At 37.8% G+C, this 26,904-nt stretch overlaps 1 long non-coding RNA gene across 4 annotated transcripts in view; it reads right to left on the bottom strand.

Moving 5' to 3' along the window:
* LOC103788360 (uncharacterized) overlaps positions 1 to 26,904 on the bottom strand; it is a 413,224-nt gene that overhangs the window by 94,760 nt on the left and 291,560 nt on the right. For 2 of the 4 annotated variants that reach the window (XR_013525686.1, XR_013525691.1), the window contains one exon: positions 20,563 to 24,978. The exons of the other annotated variants lie outside the window; for them this stretch is intronic. This is a non-coding gene — a long non-coding RNA (uncharacterized LOC103788360). Of the gene's footprint in view, positions 1 to 20,562; positions 24,979 to 26,904 lie in introns of those variants that run through there. 4 annotated transcript variants of the gene reach the window in all.

Consider the following 26,904-nt stretch of genomic DNA (forward strand, 5'->3'; position numbering starts at 1 on the left):
ATTAGCAGACACCCACCATATCGCTTCAACCCCCATCCCTCAGCAAACATGAATCTACTTTCTATCTCAATAGGTTTGCCTAAACTAGGTTTTTTCTGAATTAAATCATATATATGGTCCTTTATGACTGGCATTTTTCACTTAGCATACTACTTTCAAGGTTCATACATGTTGTCTCATGTATTAGTACTTTCTTTTTATTGCTGAATAGTATTCAACTATATAAATATGTCACATTTTATTAATCCATATGTCAGTTGATGGATAAGGGGATTGTTACCACTTTTTGGCTGTTAGAAGTAATGCTGCTATGAACATGATTGTACAAGTTTTTGTGTGGATATATCTTTTAAAATATCTAGAAGACTGCTGAGTCATTTGCTAACTCAATGCTTAATATTTTTAGAAACTGCCAAAATGTTTACACGTTTGCCAAAATATCTGTACCATTTTACAATCCTACCAGAAGTGTACGAGGGTTTGAATTTTTTCATGCCTTTGCCAATGTGTTATTGCCTTTTGGTTTAGCCATCCTACTGAGGGTGAAGTAATTTCTCATTGTGGTTTTCCTTTGCATTCCCCTAAAGAATAATGATGTGGAATATTTTTGCATGTGCTTATTGGCCACTTCTATGTCTCCTCTGCAGAAGAATCAGGAATAATTTATCTTTTTTTGCCTATGTAGATTAATGTTTTTCATAAACTTTGGTAAATAATTTTCATCATTTTTTCAAATATTCTTTCTGCTTCTTTCTCTTCTCTTCTGGATCTCACATTATGTGCATTTTGGTTTGATGATTTTTCACAGGTCTCTGAGGTTTTGTTCATTTTTTTTAGATCAATAGATTTATGTTTTAGATATGAAGAAAAGTTGAGTGGAAAGGCATTTCCATTTTCTCCTCAATCCCCCCTATTCACATGCAGTTTCTCCTGTTGTGAACATCTTTCATTAGTGCAGTGCATTTGTTAAAACTGGCAAGCTAATACTGATACATGTACTGTCAAGACTTGAAAGTTGTGAATAAAGATGCTATAAATATTTGTGGCCAAATTATTATGTGGACATACATTTTCAACCCATTTGAACAAACCCCAAAGAGAACAATTGCTGAATCATATGGTGAGGGTGTTTATTTTTGTATGAAACTGGCAAATGGTCTTCCAGAGTGCCTATTTTGCACACCACGAGCAATAAATGAGAGGTCCTGCTACTCTACATCCTTACCAACATTTGGTGATGTCAGTGTGTTGGATTGCAGCCATTCTAACTGGTGTAGAATGGTATCTCATTGTTGTGTTAATTCTCAATTCTCCGATGACATGTGATGTTGAGCATCTTTTCATGTGCTTACTTATCATCTGTATGTCTTCTTTGGTGAGATATCTGTTCAAATATATTGCTCATTTTTAACTTTTATTTTATTTTATCTTACTTTAAGTTCCGGGATATATGTGCAGAATGTGCAGGTTTTTACTTAGGTACATTTGTGCCATGATGGTTTGCTGCATCTATTGACCCATCCTCTTAGTTCCCCCACCATCACCCCCAAACAGGCCCTGGTGTATGTTGTTCCCCTTCCTGTGTCCATGTGTTCTCATTGTTCAACTCCCATGTATGAGTGAGAATATGCAGAGTTTGGCTTTCTGTTCCTGTGTTAGTTTGCTGAGACTGATGGTTTCCAGCTTAACTGACTTGTTTTTTCAATGGGTATCCTTGTATATTTTGGATACCAATGCTTTATCAGCTATGTATTTTGCAAAGATTATTTTGGGAAAGGGGGGGGATTCTTTGGCATTTTCTACATAGGCAATTATCCCATCTGAAAACAACGAGATTTTTGTTTCTTTCTTCCTGATCTGTATACTGTGTACTACATATTTATTTCCTTCTCTTGTCCTATTGCACTAGCTAGAGTTTCCAGTACAATACTGAATGAGTAACGGAAGAAGCATCTTCGCCTTTTTTCCTAATTTTAGCAAGAAATCATCTGGTTTGTTATCATTAAGTATGGGGTTAGCTGTAGGGGTATTTTTTTGTAGCTGCTCTTTATCAAGCTCTGCTTATTATTCTTCATTCTTTTTTTATTTCTATTCTGTAGACTGGATAATCTCAATTGACCCATCTTCACATTTACTGATTCCTATTACCACCAGCTCAATCTTGCTATTCAACTTCTTTAGTAACTTACAATTTTCACCACCAGAATTCTTCGTTTCTTTTCCAGTGTTTTGTATCTATTGATATTCTCTATTTGGTGAGACATCACACTCATATTTTCCTCTATTTCATTAGATATCATTTGGTTTTATTCTTGAAACATAGTAGTAATAGCTGATTTAAAATATTCATTTAGTAGATGAAACATCTAGACTTCCTCAGTTATTCTTCTAGTGATTGCTTTTTTAACCTGTGTATGGCCCACACTTTCCTGTTTCTTTGCATGTCTCATATTTTTCTGTTGAAAACTGGACATTTAATTAATATAATATGGCAACTCTAGAAATAAAATTTCCTCTCTTCCCCAGGGTTTTTATTGTTGTTTGTGTTGTTATTGTTATTGCTGCTCTTTTGTTTAGTGACTTTCCCAAACTAATTTTGTCAAATTTTTATTTTTGATATGTGTGGTTGCTGAAATAGAGATTTCCTCAAATGCCTTGATCCAGTAAGCCTCTCAGTCTTGCTGTGGGCTTTGTGTAAGTGTTAGAGCACATATTCAATACTTCAACAGTTTGCAATACTGCCTAAGCCTTTAATTTCTGGCTTGAGGTCAGCCAGAGGTGAGAGAGAGTAGCTTTTTAGTGTAGGCATGTCCATCTCCTTACAGTTTCCCAGGATTACATCAGAGTATTTCAAAGCCCTCGTGGGCATCTTACACCCAGCTTTTGTTTGTAAGTTTTTAGTCTGCCTCTTGTTTGCCTCAAATGTTATCCCTGCCTCAGATAGCTGTGATATTAAACAATTGCCATTGATTGTCTTCAATCATTTTTTCCAGGGAAAAAGCTGTTCCAAGTAAGTTAATTCTGACTCAAGTCAAATAAAGATTATCTGAAAATAAAGTTTTGGTGGTGGCTTGAGAGGGAAGCTGCAAACTTTTCTGCCACCTTTATTCTGATTCTGTTCTGCTGGTTTTTGGAGATACATTCATTACAAAGACGTTGCTTTTTTGTATGGTTTGGCTTTGTGTTCACACCCAAATGTCATCTTGAACTGTAACAGTCAGGTGTTGAGGTGGGTGGTGGGATTCACCCCTACTCATTGGACAATGGGGGCAGAGTCCCCCATGCTGTTTTCATAATACTGAGTTCTCCTGAGATCTGATGTTTTTATAAGGGGCTCTTCCCATCACTTCTCTTTTTCATACTGAGGTGTCAAGAAGGTGCCTGCTTCCTCTTCTGCCATGATTGTAAGTTTCTTGAAGACTCCCCAGCCATGTAAAACTGTGAGTCAATTAAACCTCCTTTGTTTATAAATTACCCAGTCTCAGGTAGTATCTTTATAACAGTATGAAAATGGACTAACACAGTTTCCAATATTACTGCAGATCTCCAGAGAGAGGAAAGAGAATGGGGAACATCAAAATATTATAAAGTTCACTGGCCTTACGAGACTCAGTCATTCATCTGGAATTAATGCTTCTTACATTGGCTCAAAATTTTGGTTAATTTCTAGAGTTCTGAAAAAGTTGGTTTTGGCTATTTTTGCCAGTGTCTTAGTTGTTTTTATGAATGAGTAGTTTTCAAAGGTCCTTCCTCCACCATTCTGAAAGTCCTTTTGCTACCACTGATGGTTATAGTCAAATAACAACACTTCCAATGTGCCATAAGTATGTGGGATAATAGAATATGTCCCTGGAGAATATGAGGGGGAAACTCCAGAAGCCTATGGAATGCAGTATAGGCACCTAGTGATCCAATATTGTTTAACCATAAAGAAGATGTCTCCTAGGAGCTACTCTCTAAATTTGCTTACTTCTGTTTCGTTTATTTACTCTTAGTTTCTAATGAAAGTTTATTCTGATGAAGAATGTTGGTCTTATCTCTCCTAAATATGCAGAAAAGATATTTCTCTATCCCAGTGGGTGATGAGCAACCTGCAATTCACTAAGTGCTGTGGTGATACCCTGTGGAAAATTTCCAGGGCAAGGAAGGGCAAATGTGTAATGGGCAGCTGGGGAGCAGGGACAGGGCAAACTAAGGGAGTTAGTTTCTTCCTGGGTTGACGGGTCCTTCATATTCATAAGAGGTAAAAAATCTTTAGCATTTCCAGAAATAAGCATGGAATTTTTTTTCACAGTGGATATGAACTTTAATTCGACAGCAGTCATTTTTCATTTTTTAAACATAATCTAAAAAAATATTATGGGAAGAGTTCTGTTTTTAAATTTCAAGTAAAGTTATCCATTCTAACTGAAACTTAAAAGCTTACATTTTTACAGTGGACACAGACTTTCCAAGAATCTTTACACAGGAAAAGAAAAATAACAATAAGAGAGAGTATAAAAAGGCACGGAAATCGTAAGGTCAGAGATCAGAAAGAGCTATTAAAATATTGCTTAATCATCTCCTATGGGGCCAGTCTTTGCTAGGTACTTAGGATGAACCTTGAAAAATGCCACAGACTGTGTTTAAGTCTAGCAGCGAAGAAAAATGCATAAACAACCAATTATAGCACAGTATGAAGGGGGCTAATAGCAGAGAAGCAAGCCCCAGTACAACACAGGGGAGGAGGCGGAGGAGGAGGAGGCGGAGGAGGAGGAGGCGGAGGAGGAGGCGGAGGCGCTCAGCCCATGGATGTAGGGAGGAAAACATCTCAAGAGACAAAGTTCTTGTCCATCCCCATTTGGAGGGCGATTCTCTCCACATCAATCTGCCCTGTCACATAGAGAAGGATTTCTGCCACTTCTGAGTCTTTTTGGACCTCATCATTTTAAGAGGACTCCTTGGGGCTCCAGAGCACTTCCTGTTTAAGAAGAAAACTGGTGATATAAAGCTTCAAGTCAAAGTCAGACACTCATTGAGTAAGATATTTAGTAAGATATTTGCCATCTTCTCTGTCCTACTTCTGAACAGTTCTGGCCATGTCCATTCCAGAAATGCCTGGGTGACAGACCAGATGCATCCTTTTGAGAGGGAGAGGAAGCATCTCACTTCTAAAAGGAAATGTACAAAGGAGCATGGCCCCTTTGTGTTCCTTCCTCAAGGCCAGCTATCAGAGTTTTCCAAAATAAAACATTATGACATTTGAGAATATGAAATTACAGTAATTATTTCTTTACTCTGACCCCGTCTTGACATGATTTTCTCCCTTGGCCTTCAGAAAATATTTTGAAAATGATGTGAGCATAGCATCATTTTTCAATATTGAGTCATAAAACTATTTCATGCATTTTAACATTCTTGCCTGTGGTTTATGCAAATGACAGGGATTTGCATAGTGCCAACCACATAGGCTTGTGTAAAGTCTGTCCTTTACTCTTGGATCTCATCATCTTGAGATATTAAAATGTTTTACACACTGTCTTTATCACATGGTGATGCTACCACCCCCTCGTCAAGTGTGAAGAAGAAATAGTTTGTTAAAAGGAACTGTACACTTGCCCTGAGAGTAAGGAAAATGGTATACAAAGAGAGAAGGGAGGCCCAATTTGCAGCGGAGGGGCTCCTTCTCAGGGGGCAGAGGCAACGTTAGCAAAGGTACCACGGTTTTCTTCTGTCACTGTCAAATTTGTTAAGAATTTCCTCGCTCATTCGGGTAAAGGAGAGAATATCAGGGAAGCAGCTTGCATTTTCTATTCCACTCTCAGTAGAGAGCTTAGGCTTACAACTTGAGGAGTAGAGGTAAGTTGAAAGTGCTGTGGCATTCTCAGGTGAGCGCCTGGGGAGAGAAGGGCAGCTGAGACCTGCCTTTGCCCTGACTGTGAAGGATAAAGGATAGAAGGGGCAAAGACAAGCCACACTCAGCAGGCTTGGGGCAGCAGAATGAGGGAAACTACAACACAAAAATACAGAAGCAAATCCAGGAGACGGAAACATGGATTTTTGGTATCACTGAGGCATGTATACTGATTGTCTTTCCGTCAGCCAAATGTAACAGTGTAAATGCCCATGGCCCCCAGCAATCAGCTAATGCCTATGAGGATGGTCAGCCTCCCTGACTTGTTGCTAATCCGGTTCTCATCAACAGAAGACGTGGCAATTCGTTCTTGAAATATTTAGCTTGAGAAAAGCAGTAATATTTCCTATATTCCTCTTACAAGAGTATATCAGGGCCAGGCGCGGTGGCTTATGCCTGTAATCCCAACACTTTGGGAGGTCAAGGCAGGCGGATCACCTGAGGTCAGGACTTTGAGCCTAGTCTGACCAAAATGGAGAAACCCTGTTTCTACTAAAAATACAAAACTAGCCGGGCGTGGTGGTGCATGCCTGTAATCCCAGCTACTCGGAAGGCTAAGGCAGGAGAATCACCTGAACCCGGGAGGCGGAGGTTGCCGTGAGCCGAGATTGTGCCATTGCAATCCAGCCTGGGCAACAAGAGCGAAACTCCGTCTCAAAAAAAAGAGTGTATCAGTGTGCTGTTGTTTTCCCCTATGCTGCAGAAAAATAACTCTGGCTGAAATACAGAAAATATATTTTGGGGAAAATTTCATAAAGTTCACCAATTCAAGTGGAAGGATGGAGAATTAGGCTCTGATATTAACAAGGCAGAAAAGCTTCAGATGGCTTGTTAGCACGAATTATGCAACAGCATCTTTAGGGCTCCATTGGTGGCATGAATATGCTTCCCGTGCTCCCACTGCTTTTATTCTATTTAGTTTCTCTCTCTTTGCCTCAACCCACTCAGAATTCAGAGTACCAGGACAGAGAGTGTGGGCAGCCTCAGTTGAATGGTGATGCTCATTCTTGCCTGGGAAAAGCACCTGACCTTTACATATAACCCAACCAAGACCACACACAATAGCAAGAGGTCACCCCCTAATGGAAATCATTACTGAAAGAAGAAGAAATAGAATCTGGCAGACAAAACGCCCACCATTGAGAGTAATAGCACCCACCAGTCTCTGGGCTTTGTTGACTTAAATAGAATTTTAAAGTAGAAGGAATTTTATGGTAGCCTGTGTGTAAGGGCTATGGACAGTCAGGAATGAAGTACTGAAAACCAGAACCAGTAGAGTTAATGAAAGATAAAAATTAAGCATCAGGTTAAATGAATTCGCCTGGAAACCCAAAGTAATGGGGCAGGTCAATCAGTGAAGATACTACCCAAGACAAAAGAAGATGGGAGAAAGAACTAACATGTGGAAGGCCAGGAACCTCAAGTTCATGACCAGTTCTGAGGCCCTGATACAATTTGGCTGTGTCTCCACCCACCCAAATCACTTCTTGTATTTTAATCCCCATAAACCCCATGTGTTGTGGGAGGGCCCTGGTGCGAGGTAATTTAATCACAAGGGCAGTCTCCCCCATTCTGTTCTGGTGATAGTGAGTAAGTTCTCGTGAGATCTGATTGTTTCATAAGTATCTGGTATTTCCTCTGCTGTCACTCATTCATTCTCTCTCCTGCCGCCCTGTGAAGAGGTGCCTTCTACCATGATTGCAAGTCTCCTGAGGCCTGCCCAGGTATGCAGAACTGTGAGTCAATTAAATCTTTTTCTTTACAAATTACCCAGTCTTGGGTATTTCTTCATAGCAGTGTGAGAAGGGACTAATACAGGCCCCCAGGAAAGAAAAGGTGGCATGGCCTAAGGGAGGTAATTATTTGAATTGAGGGGAGAACTTGGTTGGAGATAAAAGCAAATCCATATAAATAAATAAATGGGAGAGAAAGGATGAGTCTTCCTTACAGGAGTATTTCAATTAATCAAACAGGACAATGAAAATAGAAAAATCATCATTTGTCAAATACCACAGTAATCATTGTTACCTGTAAGAATCACCCTTGGATGCTAAAATTAGACGGCAAATGTATAATGATGAACAGGATATTTGTAGAGTCTCAAATTATTTTCCCACAAGGTGCTTATTAATTAAAAAAAGAAAACTGTAACTTCGCAGTAGAGAAACTTGGCAGATGCCACCTAAGCCAAATGATTAAAGTTAACATCACCAGTAATAAGACACAGCAAAACCTTGTGCCTTTGCATATGACACACTGGGACGGGTCCAACATCACTACTGTTACATTCTTGTCAAAATGCATAACTTCAATTCTAATAAAATCAAATGAAATAACTAGCCAGTAGTCTTCAGAAGTGCAGGGTTCATGAGACACAAATAAGAAGAGTCACAAAAGTCACCAGACTGGAGGCTACAGAGACATGCCACCTAAATGCAATGTGAGATCCTAGGTTGAACCTAGAACCATGCAAAATACACTAGTGGGGCAATTGGCATAATTCAAAAAGAGCCTCTAGATTACTTAGTGATATTGCATCGACATTAACTTCCTGGTTTGAATAATTATACTTTAAGATGGTAACATTAAAGGGGAGATATAGGAACATTACAAGTATTATTTTTACAACCTTTTATTAAGTATAAAATTATTTCAAATAAAAAGTTTAAAAATGTTTAGAATAGAAAGAAAAAGAAAGAGAGGGAGTAAAAGAAGGAGGGAGGAAAAAAAGGGAGAAGAGAAAGAAAATCTAGTCATATTTTATCTCCATGTTATATTTGCTTCTATAACCTCTTCCCGTCCTCCAGTTTGAGCGGGGATATGTCCAGGTCTTGGGTTCTCAGCACAGATATTTGCATTGTTCCTCTTTTCTCCCTTTCTCTCTCCCCACCTCCCTCAGGCCCCCTCCACCCAGGCACACACACCCCACAGTGTTTGCTACTGAGACTTCATTCCCCCTAGGACCCCTACAATACTCAACAAAAGAGGTTGTTTTTGACTTTTCAAGTGCAGATGTACTGTCAGGTGAAATAATCCCTCTCCACCTTTGGAGTAGTTCCTGATGCTCCTTCTATAGTTGCCAGCTTTTTTTCTGAGGCTATTGATGCTGCCGCTAATCTTGCATCAGGGTCTGTTCCCAATCTAAATGTCAACGGCCACCACATGTTCCTCTGTCCTTCACGGCTGCTGCTCTAACTGATTATGCCAATATCATTGCTGTCCATGTCTGGATACTTTAACTGACCCTGCAAAACTCCACCCACAGCCAACCCTGCAGAGACAATGAACCATTCAGCCTATGTCTCCGTTTTTAATTGAAACAGCAATTAACCAAAGAAATGCTATTTTCAGGCCAGGCACAGTAGTTCATCCTATGATTCCAGTGTTTTGGGAGGCTAAGGTGAAAGGATTGCTTGAGGCCAGGAGTTCAAGTGAGCTATGATCGCTGCACTCCAGCCTGGGCAACAGAACAAAACCCTGTTGCAAAAACGTTATTTTCAAATGAACACAATCCTAACATTTATTAAGTTTTCATTTACCCTGTAAAAAGAAACTTGTTTAATTTTTTAAGTTAGAATGTTATTTTTTATCCTCCTTTTATCTTATGGTTATGAGTGGTAAGGGTTTCTGACCACATTATTCTTTTATGCGTTCTTCATTTTATGAATTAATATCAAATTCTAACCTTCCTATAGATACTGAATAAAATATATAAAACATGATATGCAAAATAGATTTTTGAATATAAAGCCAGGTTTGTTTTAATTGAGTTCCATTATACCTAAATGTAGCCTTCATATGATGACATAGTAGAAGGCTTTTATCAATCTCCAGACCTTGGATTGACATAATAACTTGCTTTGATTTTTAATATCTTTTCATAAGAAAATATAGAGACATAATCAGTAAACTCAGTAGTATCCATATCTCAAGCACTTCTACACATTGTCCCAGCACTATTTGAATATGTACATATTTCTTTATTAAATCTCTCCTAAATACCACCGATAGAGCCACTATTAAATATTATCAGTTATATAATATTTCAAGTATCCACTTAGAATAATTAATTCCAGCCATTATTCTAAATGAAGTGACCCAGAAACAGAAAGTCAAAAGCCACATGTTCCCACTTATAAATAGAAGCTAAACAATGTGTACACATAGATATACAAAGTGGAATAAAAGACATTGGAGGGGCCAGGCATGGTGGCTCACACCTGTAATCCCAGCACTTTGGGAGGCCAAGGCAGGCAGATCTGAGGTCAGGAGTTCAAGACCAGCCTGGCCAGCATGGCAAAACCTTTTCTTTACTAAATATACAAAATTGGCCTGGTGTAGTGCTGCATGACTGTAGTCCCCGCTACTTGGGAGACTGAGACAGGAGCATCGCTTGAACCAGGAGGTGGAGGTTGCAGTGAGCCAAGATGGTGCCACTGTACTCCAGCCTAGGCCACAGAGCAATACTCCTTCTTAAAAAAAGAAAGAGAGAGAGAGAAAGAGAGAGAGAGAGACTTTGGAGACTCCAAGATGTAGGAGGGTTGCAGGGGTGCAGGGGTAAGGGATGAAATACTATTTCTGGGTACAACGTACATATTCAGTGATCCGCACACTGAAAGTTCAGACTTCACCACTACGCAGTATACCATGTAACACAACAGCATTTGTAACGCCAAATCTATAAAAACAAAATAAAAAACTAACTTCTAAGGCAATACAATACTTTCTTTTTCCCTGAAAATACAGTAATGTTTGCATATTAAGACCCTTCAGGTAGCAAGTACAAAGCCACACTCAGATAACCTCAAGTGATAGAGATTTTTTATAAAGCATGTACAAAGAAGTAAAAGAGATGGGAAGCAGCTGCATAGCCAGGCTTCCAAGAGTCTAGAATAACTTTCAGAATCCTTCCACATTAACAAAGTTGGGCACAGTGGAGAAGAGAAACGCCATTCAGGTTATAACATTGCCATAAAGACCTTGCTGTCGTTTTACGCCCCTGCAGCAGGCTTCCTTTATGCATTCCTCAGCATGGTTATCCAGCTACTCTCTGCTTTTAATTCCTGCTGTTGTTCTGGCTGCTCCTGATGAAATATTCTCTACTCTGCAATCTGCCACACAATTCACCCCTGTTCATCACATCTGCTACCTCTTAATTTCTGCTGGATTATCCCTTCTTCTTGCTACCTTCTCTTGTGCATCACCCATGTGATTTGTCCCTCTCTGTGTATTTTATATTTAAAACCCCCTAGAAGAGAAGATCTTATCAGATTTTCATTTAATTTTTTAGTCCAGCTCTCCTGGTAGGCCCCCACATTAGGGCCACTGACTATTCTGTAAATGGTTGGGTTCTAGTTGACAGTCATTTTAGATCTAGTTCAAGGATGCCACTATTTGTGAGTCAAATGGAACAAGGCATAACGGTTTGTAAAAAGCAGACAGTGAGCATGGCAATTTCTCTATGGAAACTTAAAAAAGTCCTATAAGCATGTTGAAGGGTTAGATTTTGTACCTCGTTGAATCTATTAAAAAATAGCTTTAAGATTTTCATGCATAAGGTTGGTTCCATTACTGGGCTCATCAGTGGGAAATGAGATCACCATATAGGACCTGGATCACCATTAATCATCACTAAACAGAGCAAAGTGAACTGGCTTGAGGAGCCATAGAGCACTGCCTGCTGCACCCATCCATTTGCACTATGTGCTAACAGGCTCAGCTAACCAACCCACTTCTTGTAACACATAAACACACCCTCATGCCCAAACACAGCCATCACTGGCAAAGTGCATTTGTGATGAATGAGATTCAATCAGCCTTCTGGCCTTCCAGGCTCAAGATAACATTTCTGCTATTGATAGTATCAATTTATAATTTAATTTCAGGTCCTAGCTCTTAAGAGATAAGGCTGTTTGTAGAGCTAAAATCTAATCCAGTTGAGGGTATTAGACAGAGTTCCATAAATTTTGATGACCACAATCTTTTTGAGACTCGACAAGAATGCATTTTATAAACCCAAATTTCTGAAATGAGTAATAATGAAAACAGTGACATCAAATTTAATATTTGCTTATCCATTTACCCAGATGCATGAACTCACTGATCAGCCTGAATGTGCTCTTTTTAAAAAAAGAAAAAAGAAGTCCACCTGTAAGCTTTACAAAAGTGCAGGGAAAACATGGCTATCTCTTAGGGTATTCAGTGAAAATGGATGCCATATCAATATGAGTTGATTGTTTGCTATTTATTTAAGAAAGCAATACATGCTTACTGTGAAAGTTGCAAACAATACAGAATGATAAACAGAGGCTGTTATTCATTGTTGCATATATGGTTCCTTTTATGACGGTCTGCCTTCTGTATCTTTATTTAAGATGATCTGCAGCTGTAAGCTCTGCCACCTTCAGCTCTCCTTGACTGTGGACGCCCCTGCTGCTCCCTGATTGATGTAGGCATAGACTAAGTTATCAGCCAGCTCCTGACCCATCCACGGAGGATAATTTTATTGCATGTCTGTTTAGCCTCTGTCTGGTGCTCTCTTGAAGGCATCAATTCTCTCAGGTGAGGAACACGAATAAAATTTAAGAAATTCTCCCTCAGGCTAAGAGGTTAGGAATCATGCCAAAATTTCTCTGAATGAAGTCACTCTCTGCATAAGCTCCCCAGCTCAGACCATCTCTCACAACTCTGGGGCTCTTTGATTAGAGGAGAATTAAAGGCGATGCAGAGTCACTCAGGGGTTTGATTGCCAGTCATTTTCTTTTCTGTTCCAGTTATTGTTTCGTTGGATCGTCATAAGCGGATCTCTTGCTCCCCTCTTTCTTTTGCCACATTTTTACGTGTGGTTCCTGTACACAGGAAACCTATGAAATGACCAGCAACCTTAAACAATGAGCATTCCCTCTGTCTGTCTTTTCACTGCACCACACCCTCCTCCTCTCCTAACAAAGAACTTTTGAGAAACTGTCTTTCTCTTCCTAGTGTAGTGAAAAATCATTAAATAAAAATTATAGGGTACTTTAGCCAATTTCTCCACTATGCTGTGAGTTCTTTAAAGCAGTTAACCCGGGTTGCTGCATGCATGTTTCTCCATATTCCAAGCTTCTTCCTCCAAAGTATAAACAGGAGTGAATCGGCTCATGAAAATGGTCATAGCTGTGGAATTTAGCTCTTGGCATTTAGTCTCTCCTCTCTCTTCTAAGGCCAAATTTTAACAAATTAATCCTAATGCATTGCAATCTGAAATAATACAATTGAAAGTTCCTTATAAAAAAGATTTCTTCTCTGAAAAACAGGACAAAGAAAATTATTCACCCTTTAAATGTAAACCATGAGTATAAAAAATGATCATTATTAATTTAAAAAAAACAGAGTCCTGATCAAATATTTTGGATATTATACTCAGGCCACAAAGGCAAAAATAATAAATGGTCCCATGTCAAACAACAAAACTTTCTACACAAGAAAGGAAAACAATTAACAAATTGAAATCTCAACCTATAAGTTAGAAAAAATATTTTGAAACCAAGGGGGATAAGGGTAATCCCCCTTGGGGGGATTTAATATCTAATTAAAGAAAACCTCATACAACTTAATAGTGGAAATATTAAAAATGTGGACAAATAGTTCAAATAAAAAAATAGGCAAAATACCTGAATAACTTTCCTCTTAAGAAGACATAAAAATGGCCAACAGATATATAAAAGAGTGCTCAACATCATTAGTCATCAGAGAAATAAACATCATAACCACTCATTATGCCACCTCACAACTGCTAGGATCACTATTACCAAAAAGTTAAAAGATAACAAATGTTAACAAGGACGTGGAGAAAGAGAATGCTTGTACACTGTTGGTGGGAATATATATTGGTGCCACCATTATAGAAAATAGTATGGAAATTTCTAAAAAAAAAAAAAAAAAGAAATATAAAAACAGAACTAACATGTGACCCAGTAATTCCATCTTCTGCATCTATACCCAAAGGGAGTGAAGTCACTACCTCATAACGATACCTGCACTTCCTTGTTCATTGTAGCATTAACAATAGCCAAAATAAGGGAAAATCCTGTGTCCATCATTAGACAAATGGATACAAAAACTGTGGTATGTATATGTAATAGAATATGATTCCACCCTAAAAAAAGAACGAGATCTTGTCATTTGCCACAATATGGATGAGCCTGGAGGACAGTGTGCCAAACAAAATAAGCCAGAGAAAGGAAAATATTGCATGATTTCACTTACATGTGAAATCTAAAAATAATAATAAATACAAAGAAATAGAGAATAATACTGTGATTACCAGGAGCAAGGTAAGGGAATGAATGAAGACATGTAAGTCAGAGGATGTAAAGTAGCAGATACGTAGGATGAACAAGCCTAGAGATCTAATTCACAACATGAGGACAATAGATAAAATAAAATGATACTCTACATAGAATCTCTGCTCAATGGGTAGATTCTAGCTCTTCTTGCCACAAAAACAAAACAAGGGTAACCATGTGAGATGATGGACATGTTAATTTGAGGCACCATAATAATCTTTTTAATATATATACATACTTCATAACATGATGTTATATATCTTATACAGATTACAATTTTTCTTTTTAATTTTTAAAATAACAAATGAAGCAATCTAACATTTACTATTTTATTGTTTTGCATGCATGTGTGTGTGCTTGTGTGTAGAAATGTATTTTATCTGAGTAAATTCCACACACAAGCACATGTTCAGATTCCAGTGTGTAAGAGTATATTAAGGTTTATTTGGAGTCTCTTTTATGCATGGCAAATCCCAGATTGCAAACTCCAATAAAGTAGGAAACCTGTTCCTTTTGGTTTGCTTGTGTCTAAGATGTGGCTTAGCATTTACTTTTACTTGCTAAAATAAACAAACAGATGGTATGGAACAGCATCCTAGCCCTCTCCTAGTTGAGTGCTCGCTAGATGCAGAGCACTGATTATCCTGAACTCTTGACTACTAATCGAAAGAGAATCATGACACAGCACTTAGGAAGGGAAGAAAACCAGTATTCAATAGTGTTTGTTTATAAACATCATTATTATTTAATGATTAAAATCACAAATATTACTTTATTTTAATATTAGTCTTATTTTCAAATTACATTATCACCATAAACGTGGAAATTCCTCTATAAATAGTTAATGGAAGTACAAACATACAATCTTTTCTTAGAATAATTTGGCAAGATTTATCAAAAACTTCAAAAATAACCATTAACTTTTTTCCCAAAAACACCACTTTCAGAATTTATCCTAATTAGTCTATGCATAAAAATTTATGTGCAAAAATTTTTTAGTGACTATTGCTTATAATAGTAGCAAGTTAGAAACAGTTGCAATGCCCAACAATTTTTTTAAAAAGTTTATTTTTTAAACGTAGTAAATCTGTATTTTGGAACACTATATTCTATAAAATTATGGAGTAAGACCGGGTGCAGTGGCTCATGCCTGTAATCCTAGAACTTAGGGAGGCTGAAGCGGGCAGATCACAAGGTCAGGAGTTTGTTTGAGACCAGCCTGGCCAATGTGGTAACACCTTGTCTCTACTAATAATGCAAAAATTAGCCAGGCATGGTGATGCACGACTGTAGTCCCAGCTACTCAGGAGGCTGAGGCAAAAGAACAGCTTAAATCCAGGAGGCGGAGGTTGCACTGAGTCAAGATTGCGCCCCTGCACTCCACTCTGGTCGACAGAGTGAGACTCCATCTCAAAAAATAAATAAATAAATATGGAGTAAAATGCAAAATATGTACTTAAGGTAGTATTACTTAAGGTTTTTTAAAAATAAATATATGTTCATCCAAATATATACATCAAGATACCAATGTCACCCCCCTCCTGGAGATTTGGTTTATGTATGTTAGAGACAATTTCCCCTGGGTCTCTTAAATTTCTGCCTATTTTGCAACTTGAGGCACTGACAGCTCACTTTACAGATTATCTTTCCAAGAATATTTGTATTGTGAACAGGGTTGGAAATTGTATTTCCCTCTAGAATAAAGGGTAGCTTTGTTCACGGTCCAGTTTAATAAAGAGAATGTCTCCTTTCAAGACAAAGTTCAGCCAGGCTATTGCCCGTAAGAAGAGATTCAGGTTCCCTAAGCTCAGTATTCCTCTCCTGTCACATCAGTGTTACACGGTGTACACAGGTGCCATCAGGTTCCCTTTGTATCATCCCATGGGAACTGAGGCTCAGGAACTGGTTCAAAACCTACTGATACTCTATGGCTGTCATAAACTTTTATCTCTGCTCTAGGAGTCCCATGTCTTCTACCAGTGTCTATAAAACTGCAGCAGGTTAATGTTTCAGCTTGCAAATCTTGACAATATGTATTCTTTTATTTGTGATTTTTATACATTTATAACTAACTATAGTAAACATGCATAATCTTTATAACCAGATGCTTAATGGTTTTTTAAAAGAATCTGAAAGTCAGATGCAATGTCATAATACTATGCCAAAATAGTATCAGAGGATGCTAGTTTCTCATGGCAGAATGCGGATAATGAGGCAGCTAATGGCATTTTGTTTGTTGGTAAATTTAGGTCTTCCTATGTTTCCTTCACATGTCAAGAGCCTTGTAGGGCTCTACTTTCAACATAGAGCCTGTTGAAATCCCACACAACCCACTGACTAGTCTTTATGAGGTCCATGGGGCAAAGAACTATTCTAACAAAATAACTAGATCTTTTAGAAAAATGTCAGCTGCATTTTCTGGAAGGGAACAGGTGTTTAGTGCATAGGATTTCGAGTCAGGAGCCTGCTGCCTTTAAATATAACTGTCAAGTGATCAGCGTCCGCTGGCAAATTGCACTGGAAATAGAAGCTTTCTTTATACAACAGATGAGACTTTATAGTGGCTGGAGGTTATAAATGTTTGTGAATATGGCTGTGTGTACATATGTTCTCTCATCAGCATCCATTGGAACACAGAAGTAGTGTTTATGAAAATGTCCTTATCTGGTGGCAGTTCCATTTCTATAATTTGAAGTGAGACAAAAAGAATGGAGTGCAATCCTCTAAAGATTTCTTTGGTGAGTATCTCTACTGTACCTTGGTACTCAGAGATGATGGCTTCAGACAAAAAAAAAAAAAACCAAACAAACAAAAAAAAAAACAAAGAAAGGAAGAGAGATTCTCCCCTTACCCCTAAGCCAGTGTGTCATACTTGCAGGAGATGAAAGGGGCAGGCTGGGTCCATATCTGATTGATTTTAAGGATTTTAGGCTTACAGTAATCAAGCTGGGGCTTCTTTCCTTTCTAGAAGAATTTTAAAGTAATGATTCCTATGGGTGTCACTACTTTAAAACTAAATCTAACCTATAAGAAGCCCCTTTAGGTGGAAGTTAACACCAACCAATTTGAAAAGTTAATCCATTATAGTTAATCACAGATAAACCTAATCCAGTTCCACAGCACACATTGCCTCCCATTGACTCTTGCAATTTTATAGTGGCTTTCCAAACTGGGCTTTCATCCCAGTCTTCCTTCTCATGGCACTCTGGATGTCCATAATTTCTTGATGGCACAGTGGCAAAAGCTATTCTTCCTTTCCACCAACATCCATTTCCTCCATCCACCTTAGTGACAAAATTCCTATTTTATTCACGATAGCACTCTGTCCAGTTAAAAGATTAGATTTTCCAGTATTCTTTGCTGGTAGATGTGGCCATCTGACTAATTTCTAGTCGATGGGAAAAGGAAGTGCTCTGTGGATTATCTGGGATATTTCTTTAAAACAGAAGAACTTCATGCCCCACTCCTCACTTTCTTTCCTTTCTTTTACCCCAGTGATACAGATGGAACTCCTGCCATGACCTTACATAGTACAATTATCTTGCAGATGGAAGATAACTAATAGGAGCAGAAAGAGAAAGCCCCTGGGTCTCTAATGATTTTATGCTTTCAGGCTCTGTCCTCTGAACTTTGCTGTTGTTTACATGAAGAAATAAATCTCGAGTGTCCAAATTACTTCAATAGTTCCTAGATGAGTACCCTTATTCTCACTGATACATTTAGGCTGCCCTCCAATCAGATATTTATCACAAACTCTTTTTGACAAATGTATCAAGTGAATTTAAAATTTTCAGGTTTTAAAAAAGATAAATGGTGTGAGAGATAGAAGAAAAAAATCTAGGCACTGAATTAGCAAACTGGATTAGGTCATTTTCAAACAACAAAATTAAAAGAGATTCTGCATTGCTCTGTACTATCAGAAACCAATGGCTAAATACATATGAAAAGATTGTATTTTCAATGCTTCCTTTCATCTTTACCCACATGAAAGAAGCACTTAAGTGACTTGAACTGAAGTCAGATGGCATGGGTTTGAATCCCGGTCCCACCTCTTCTCAGCTGTGTGGTACGGGACGATTTCCTTCCCCTCTTGTTGTTTCCGTCTCTTCCTATGAAGACAGCCTTCTTCACAGGCTTTCGTTAAGATTACATAATTTAATACAGATACATGGCCATAGACAGAGACTGGCATATATTGTCACCTATAATTATTGATTTGTTTATATATCTTCTATACTTTTAATTATTTCCATAAAATTTGGTGGAGTGACAATCTTTGTTTTGGTATCTAACAAGTGACTGTATACTTAGCAAAAAGAGAAAAAATAAGGTGTTTTGTACATTGAAAGTGGGAGTGTGAAATTCAGAGGTAATCAGACTGTCAAGAGCATAGAAAAACACTTTTCTCACTTTCTTTCTGAACGTCTCCCTCCTCTATCACCAACAGTGCCACTGTATGATAAAGCTGTTCAAGTGTCATAAGAAGTAGGCCTCCTTAAGATGCTCCTAAATTTTCTCTCCTCTTTTTTTTTTTTTTTTTGCCTGTAGATCTCAAAACAATAGAATTTGAGGTCCTACGGTAAGTGCAATCTCACTTATTTTCTGCTATTTTGCTTTGGTTTCTGACAGACTCAAGATTTAAATATGTCATCTAAATTCTTAAAGATACATTCACATTATTCGATTTATTTCAACATTTTCATTTTCTTTTAGAGAAAGTCTTATTCATTTCCAGTAGTCTATAGTTCTATCACTGTATCTTAAAAAAAAAATGAATTATGTATTCATTATATTTTCAAATAATAAAAAATTCTCCGGGATCTCTCAGTGTTCATGATATCATTGTTGCTGACCTCATTCACATAGATTGTACACAATAGGAACATATGACAGCCTTTGAAGGCTTTGTTTTTCTTCCTTCAGCTTCACCCATCCCTCCCTCTTCCATGTTTATTATGTCACATTTCTAGTTCCTCTCTGTTAATTTTGATTCCTGATTACATTTTTGGTATTTCTCATTCATCTGTGTAGAGATGGTATGTCCTGAGAATGTATTACTGCAATTACCCACAGAAAAGGATGATCTCATCATCTTTTCTCATTATGCTCTTTTTTTATTAGTTCATAATCGAATCTTGAACAATAATTCCCCTGGGGTTCTCATTCTTACAATTAAGGATCATAGCACTAATTATTTACTTTTTCTTATCTCTTAACAAGCTGGGAATATATTCTGTGCACCCTAAAAGAAAGAACCATTTAGTGTATTAGTCAGAATCACATGTTTTAATTAAGTGACTTGTTAAAAAAATGTTTTTCACATTTTTTATTTGATATGCCTATCTGCAATGCATTCATAGTTTTCCTATTTCCAAACCATATCTGTGAATACTCTTTGCCTCATCATGTCACTGTCTATCTTTTAATCATGACTATTGATCGTATTGCTGATGCATCCAAAGATTTCAACCCAAGTTTTTCAGTTTTAATAACATTTTGGTAATGGGAAATGTTTTCTCAGTCCTCAAATCCTAGGAAATTTAGAATCTAGCTCTTTATTCATTATTCTCAAATTAAAGAAACTAGAATCACATTCACAAAGTAAAAATTAATCAGAGAAGAAATTTTAAATGAATTTGAATGGTACCATCTTTCAATATCTTTGGTCAAGGTAGACTAAAACCTTTGAGTTTTAAGAATTCAAAGATGATTTTTAACCTCTGGTTTCACTCAAATCCCCCAGTAATACTTTTAACAGAATTTCTTAATAATGGAATATCTGAATGTTTCAAGTTTTACTAAATTCTATTTTCCTTGCTTCTCTACAGTACTTCTGCTACCCTTGCTCTTTCCATGACTTATAATTGCCTCCGATTCTCTCTATAGAATCTTCTTGTATTCATTGTTGTAACCACAGTATTGGCACACAGCAGTGTTCCAATAAATACTTGCTTAAGGAAAGAAATAAACGAATAAAGCGGAAACATGAAAGACTAGCACATTTTCTAGTAGATAAGTGGAAGAAAGGGAGGGGTTATGATCATGAACAATGCTTGTGCATTTAAGGTTATTTTCTAGATGCTGAATACTTTATTTTAAAATAAAAATTAAGCATTGGCATTTGTGTCTGGGTAACTTTTAAGACATTCTGCCATTCTCCATTTCGAACACTCCCTGTGTCTTTTTTTTTTTTTGTATTAACATGTTAATTTTTGTTCCTACCAAAGAAGCCATTTGAGATAGGAACAGTAGTTCACTGGAGCAGAATTACGTCAATATCACTGGAAAAGAGAAAAGGATGCATTTCATACAAAACTCCACAAAAAGGCACAATATACATCCTTTTGAAACCCATTATTTGGAGCATTTATTAGAATAACAGTAAGGCTGCCAGAATTTTTTAAGGCTTTTACAGGTTCAGGAACATTCTTAACATACATTATTAGATTTAGTCTTCACAATAACCAGGAAGCAGAAACTGGGGAGAAAGGTTAAGAGTGACGTCAAAGCAGGCACAGCAGTATCTCCATTAGAAAATACGCTTAATTAGGAACAGGTAGATCTGAGCTCTGGTTCCGGTCGCCACTAAGTATCTTGAGGAATTAACTCAAGTTATTTGACTCCTTTGGGATTTATTTTTTCATCTATAAAACGAAGGGCTTGGATTGTTAAGCTCTAGCTCTAAAACTCTGTGCATATTTTATCAAAGAAAATGCATTCCAACAATTCATTTCAAAACTGGAATTCTTATTATCCAAGATAGAAATAACGTGGGAGGCTTCAGTGTCATTCCAAAGGATGAGCTAGCTTCTTTGTACCCTTCAGCAGGGCACCCCACATTTGCCTACCCCACATGCCCATGAAAAGTGTGCTGAGTTACCTGATCATATTTTACACTGGAAATAGTCTCTTGTTGCCTCTCTCTGTCTTCTCTCCTGTTGTCAGTGGTCAGTGTGTGACTTCCAGATAAGATATTGGAAGGGAACGCAATGGGAAAAATCTACAAAATGTAAAATTGGGAGGAAGTGGTAGAAAAATAAAACAGCACTGGAAACTAGAAAGAATGCTATCTGTATACCAGAAACCTTAATATGTATGGAGCTGACTTTAAAAGAAACATTGTTAGTTGTCTAACATCCCTGGGAAGTTAGCAGAGGAGACACTGCAAAATATCTCCACATCCTGTAAGTCAGTAGGGGGAGGTCAGGTCATGGTCAGGTACAGAGGATATAGAAGCTGTAGAGGCTTCTTTTTGAGATGATGGCCAGACATGCTGACAGTATGGAAGGTTCCCTCCAGAAAGGAGTGCTAGATAGAAGCACACCTAGCATATTTAAAACTTGGAAGAGGACTTTTTTAACACCTTCTTTTCTATCAACAAAATTATTTGCAGTAATAATCATGAAATGAATGAATTACAATAATATCCAGAAAAGAATCGCAGATACTGAAAATCCCTTATTATTAAACTTTGACATATAATTATGCCAGTAAAAAATAAATGTATTAATTGGCCCGGTGCAGTGGCTCACATCTGTAATCCCAGCACTTTGGAAGGCCAAGCCTGGCGGATCACAAGGTTAAAAGATCAAGACATTCTGGCCAACATGATGAAACCTTTGTCTCTACTAAAAATACAAAAATTAGCTGGGTGTGGTGGCATGCGCCTGTAGTCCGAGCTACTAGGGAGGCTGAAGCAGGAGAATCCCTTGAACCCAGGAGGCCAAGGCTGCAGTGAGCCAAGATCGCACCACCGTACTCCAGCCCAGTGACAAAGCAAGATTCCGTCTCAAAAAGAAAAGAAATGAAAAGGAAAACAAAGGAAAGAAGAAGACTGGGCGCAGTGGCTCACACCTGTAATCCCAGCACTTTGGGAGGCCAAGGTGGGCGGCTCACTGGAGGTCAGAAGTTCAAGACAAGCCTGGCCAACATGGCAAAACCCTGTCTCTACTAAAAATACAAAAGTTAGCCAGGCGTGGTGGCGGATGCCTGTAGTCCCAGCTACCAGGGAGGCTGAGGCAAGAGAATCGCTTGAACTCAGGAGGCGAAAATTTCAATGAGCCAGGATCACGCCACTGCCCTCCAGCCTGGGCGACAAGAGTGAGACTCTGTTTCAAAAAAAGGTATTAATTAACAACAAATAAATACTGCAATGCCAAAAGGGAAACTAAGTAATGAAGTACTACATATAAATGGAAATAAAACATAGGCCTACATATTAGTCTGTTACAGTAATGAATGAAAACAAAGTTTTTGTTTTTAGGCCTTAACCTCTGCAAATTAGTAAATAAAATCTTCAAAACCATTTTTCTTCATATATTTACATTCATAGGCCGTGCAGTCTTGTTAATTTGTCATTGTTCATACTTGGCCAATATGAAACCTTATATTTATTTTAAGTTCAAAAAGGTATTTCAAATGAAGCAACAGAAACACAACTTTTAAACATGCAGGTAAGTTTTGCAGATGTGTATAAAAATCTCATTTTACAATACATTTCAGAGCTTGCGGCACCACCCGTGTCTTTGTTTCCTCAGGATCAATTCTAGTAAATCTCAAATCTCTCTGCAGCCAAAAAATTCTTTGAAAATAGCTTCACCAGAAAATTCATCACATTCTGTTTCTTCCAATTCAAAAGCACTGTGCTCTCTTGTTCATTTTGAATCTACCACTGGAATCCAGGAATACCTAGTTCCTCTGGAGTTGGAAAACTGCTCCCCAGGCAAGCTCAAATATCATTAATATTTGTGTACTAGAAACTGACTGTATAATTTGGATTTCTCTGAATTATCTTTCATAGATAACATAGTATTTGTCCAGTGATAAGTTTTAAAATGTATGAATTTAAAGCCATGCATCCGTTATTAGGACACACTAGCTATGGCAATTGCTTAGAATTAGACCAATAAATGATTATTTTTTTAGACAGTATTGTATCATTAACATTGCTTACACTTCTTGGTACATAATGATCATGAAAAGCCGATCAATGTGTACCAGGTTTTCTGTTGCTGTTTGTCAATTTCCTACAGTCAATGGACACTTTTACTGCTTGCACCCAGACCGACCACTCCCATGGTTTCAACCTTTGTAGCTACTCCCACAAGCTCAAAGGCAGCTCAACATCAGGGCTTCTCTAGGGGTAAGCAAACACCAGCTCTCCAAGACAAGAAAGGAAAATGCCGAAGAACTTAGTATAAGAAGTAAATCTTTCTAGTCAAGGTTGCCGTAGGAAAGAAAAATGATTTTTTTTTTCAAAAATCTTGCATTCAACAAAATTAAAAAAGATACTACAGCTACATTAAGATGTAAAAATGATGACCATAAAGATCAGAGTCCTTGAAGATCACTTCATGAAAAAGAATGCAGAACTCAAAATCCAACTCTAGAAGATTGAAAATTTGGGATAAGACAAAATGGCATTTCAGATCATGGAGAGAAGGGTTATACAATATGCACTTTAGATATATTCTGTCTAAGATCTTTACATAAATGAAATAAATGTGATCTCTTCCTTATTCCACCCAAAAAAATAAATTCTAGACCACCTAAAAAGTTAAAGGTGTAAGAATTAAACACACACACACACACACACACACACACACACACAATCATAAAAATATATAGATACATTCTTATCAGTTTTTAGGTTGAGACAATTTCAAGGCATGAAATGAAAGATTAGGTTTCTATACTTTAAAACAAATCATAAATATATTAAAAAGAAAATGACATCCTGGAAAAAAACATACATTGGGTCATACATAAGTGATAAAGGTTTTCACTAATCTTGTCTCCTTGCTTTATTTCACTGAGTTGATCTTCAATCTCTGATATCCTTTATTTGGCTTGATCGATTCAGCTATTGATACTTGTGTATGCTTCACAAAGTTCTCATGCTGGGTTTTTCAGCTCCATCAGGTCATTAATGTTCTTCTCTAAACTGATTATTCTAGATAGCAATTTGTCTAACCTTTCTTCAAGATTCTTAGCTTCCTTGCATTGGGATAGAACATGCTCCTTTAGCTCAGAGGAGTTTGTTATTACCACCTTCTGAAGCCTACTTCTGACAATTTATCAAACTCATTCTCTATCCGGTTTGTTTCCTTGCTGGTAAGGAGTTGTGTTCCTTTGGAGGAGAAGATATGTTCTGGTTTTTAGAATTTTCAGCCTTGTTGCTCTGGTTTCTCCCCATCTTCATGGATTTATCTACCTTTTGTCTTCAATGTTGGTGACCTTCAGATGGGTTCTCTGAGTAGACATCCTTTTTGTTGATGAAATATTATTCCTTTCTGTTTGTAGTTTTCTTTCTAATAGTCAGGCCCCTCTTCTGCAGGTTTGCTGGAGTTTGCTGGCAGTCCACTCCAGATCCTGTTTGCTTGGGTATCACAAGCAGAGGCTGCAGAACAGCAAAGATTGCTGCCTGTGTCTTTCTCTGAGGCTTGATCCCAAGAGGGGCCCCTGCCAGATGCCAGCCAGAATTCTCCTGTATGAGGTGTCTGTCAGCCTCTACTGGGAGGCTTCTGCTAGTCAGCATACATGGGGGTCAGGGACCCACTTGATGAGGCAGTCTGTCCCTTATTAGAGCTCAAACACTGTGTTGGGGATCTGCTGCTCCCTTTACAGTCCAGTTGGAAATGCAGAAATCACCCACCTTCTGCGTCAATCTTGCTGGGAGCTTCAGACCAAAGCTGTTTCTATTCAGCCATCTTGTCAGCAGCTCCACAAAAACACCAAATCTATGTTTGCTTTGTGTACCTGCAAGTGATGGGCAGAATGGAACCAAGTTGGAAAATACTCTTCAGGAAATTATCCAGAAGAACTTCCCCAGCCTAGCAAGACAGGCCAACATTCAAATTTAGGAAATACAGAGAACACCACAAAGATACTCCTCAAGAAGAGCAACCCCAAGACACATAATCCTCAGATTCACCAAAGTTGAAATGAAGGAAAAAATGATAAGGGCAGCCAGAAAGAAAGGTCAGGTTAACCACAAAGGGAAGCCCATGAGAATAACAGCAGATCTCTCAGCAGAAACCCTGTAAGCCAGAAGAGAGTGAGGGCCAACATTCAACAACCTTAAAGAAAATAATTTTAACGCAGAATTTCAAAACCAGCCAAACTAAGCTTCGTAAGTGAAGGAGAAATAAAATCCTTTACAGACAAGCAAATGCTGAGAAATTTTGTCACCACCAGGCCTGCCTTACAAGAGCTCCTGAAGAAAGCACTAAACATGGAAAGAACAACTGGTACCAGCCACTGAAAAAACGTGGCAAACTGTAAAGTCCATCAACACTATGAAAAACTGCATCAACTAACAGACAAAATAACCAGCTAGCATCATAATGAAAGAATCAAATTAACATGTAACAACATTAACATTAAATGTAAACAGACTAAATGGCCCAATTAAAAGACACAGACTGGTAAATTGGACAAAAAGTCAAGACCCATTTGTGTGCTGTAATCAGGAGACTCATATCACGTGCAAAGATACACATAAGCTCAAAATAAAGGGATGGAGGAAGATGTACCAAGCAAATGGAAAGAAAAAATATTAGGGTTTGCAATCCCAGTCTCTGATAAAACAGACTTTAAACCAAGAAAGATCAAAAGAGACAAAGAAGGGAATTATATAGTAGTAAAGGGATCAATGCAATGAGACGAGCTAACTATCCTAAATATATGCGCACCCAATACAGAATCACTCAGATTCATAAAGCAAGTTCTTACAGACCTACAAAGAGATTTAGACTCCCACACAATAATAGTTGGGGACTTTAACACCTCACTATCAACATTAGATCAACAAGACAGAAAATCAACAAGGATATATTCAGGACTTGAATTCAGCTCTGGACCAAGCGGACTTAACAGGCCTCAAGAGAACTCTCCACCCAAAATCAACAGAATATACATTCTTCTCAGCACCACATCACACTTATTCTAAAATTGACCACATAATTGGAAGTAAAACAGTCCCCAGCAAATGCAAAAGAACAGAAGTCATAACATTCTCTCAGATCACAGTGCAATCAGACTAGAACACAGGATTAAGAAACTCACTCAAAACCACACAACTACATGGAAACTGAACAACTGCTCCTGATTAACTACTGTGTAAATAATGAAATTAAGAGAGAATTAAAGATGTTTTTTGAAGCCAATAGGAACAAAGACAGTATGTACCAGAATCTCTGGGACACATCTAAAACAGGGTGTAGAGGGAAATTTATATCACTAAATGCCCAGAAGAGAAAGTAGGATAGATCTAAAACCGACACCCTAACATCACAATTAAAAGAGCTAGAGAAGCAAGAGTAAACAAATTCAAAAGCTAGCAGAAGACAAGAAACAACTAAGATCAGAGCAGAACTGAAGGAGATAGAGACACAAAAAAAACCTTCAAAAAATCAATGAATCCTGGAGCTGGCTTTTTGAAAAGATCAACAAAATAGCTATACCACTAGCCAGACTAATAAAGAAGACAGAAGAATCGAATAGATGTAATAAAAAATGATAAAGGGGATATCACCACTGATCCAACAGAAATAAAAACTACCATCAGAGAATGCTATAAACACCTCTACACAAATAAACTAGAAATTCTAGAAGAAATGGATAAATTCCTGGACACATGCATCCTCCCAAGACTGAAACAAGAAGAAGTCTAATTCCTGAATG

The sequence above is a fragment of the Callithrix jacchus genome, chromosome 1 (assembly GCF_049354715.1).
Source record: "Callithrix jacchus isolate 240 chromosome 1, calJac240_pri, whole genome shotgun sequence".
In the NCBI taxonomy this organism is placed as follows: Eukaryota; Metazoa; Chordata; class Mammalia; order Primates; family Cebidae; genus Callithrix; species Callithrix jacchus.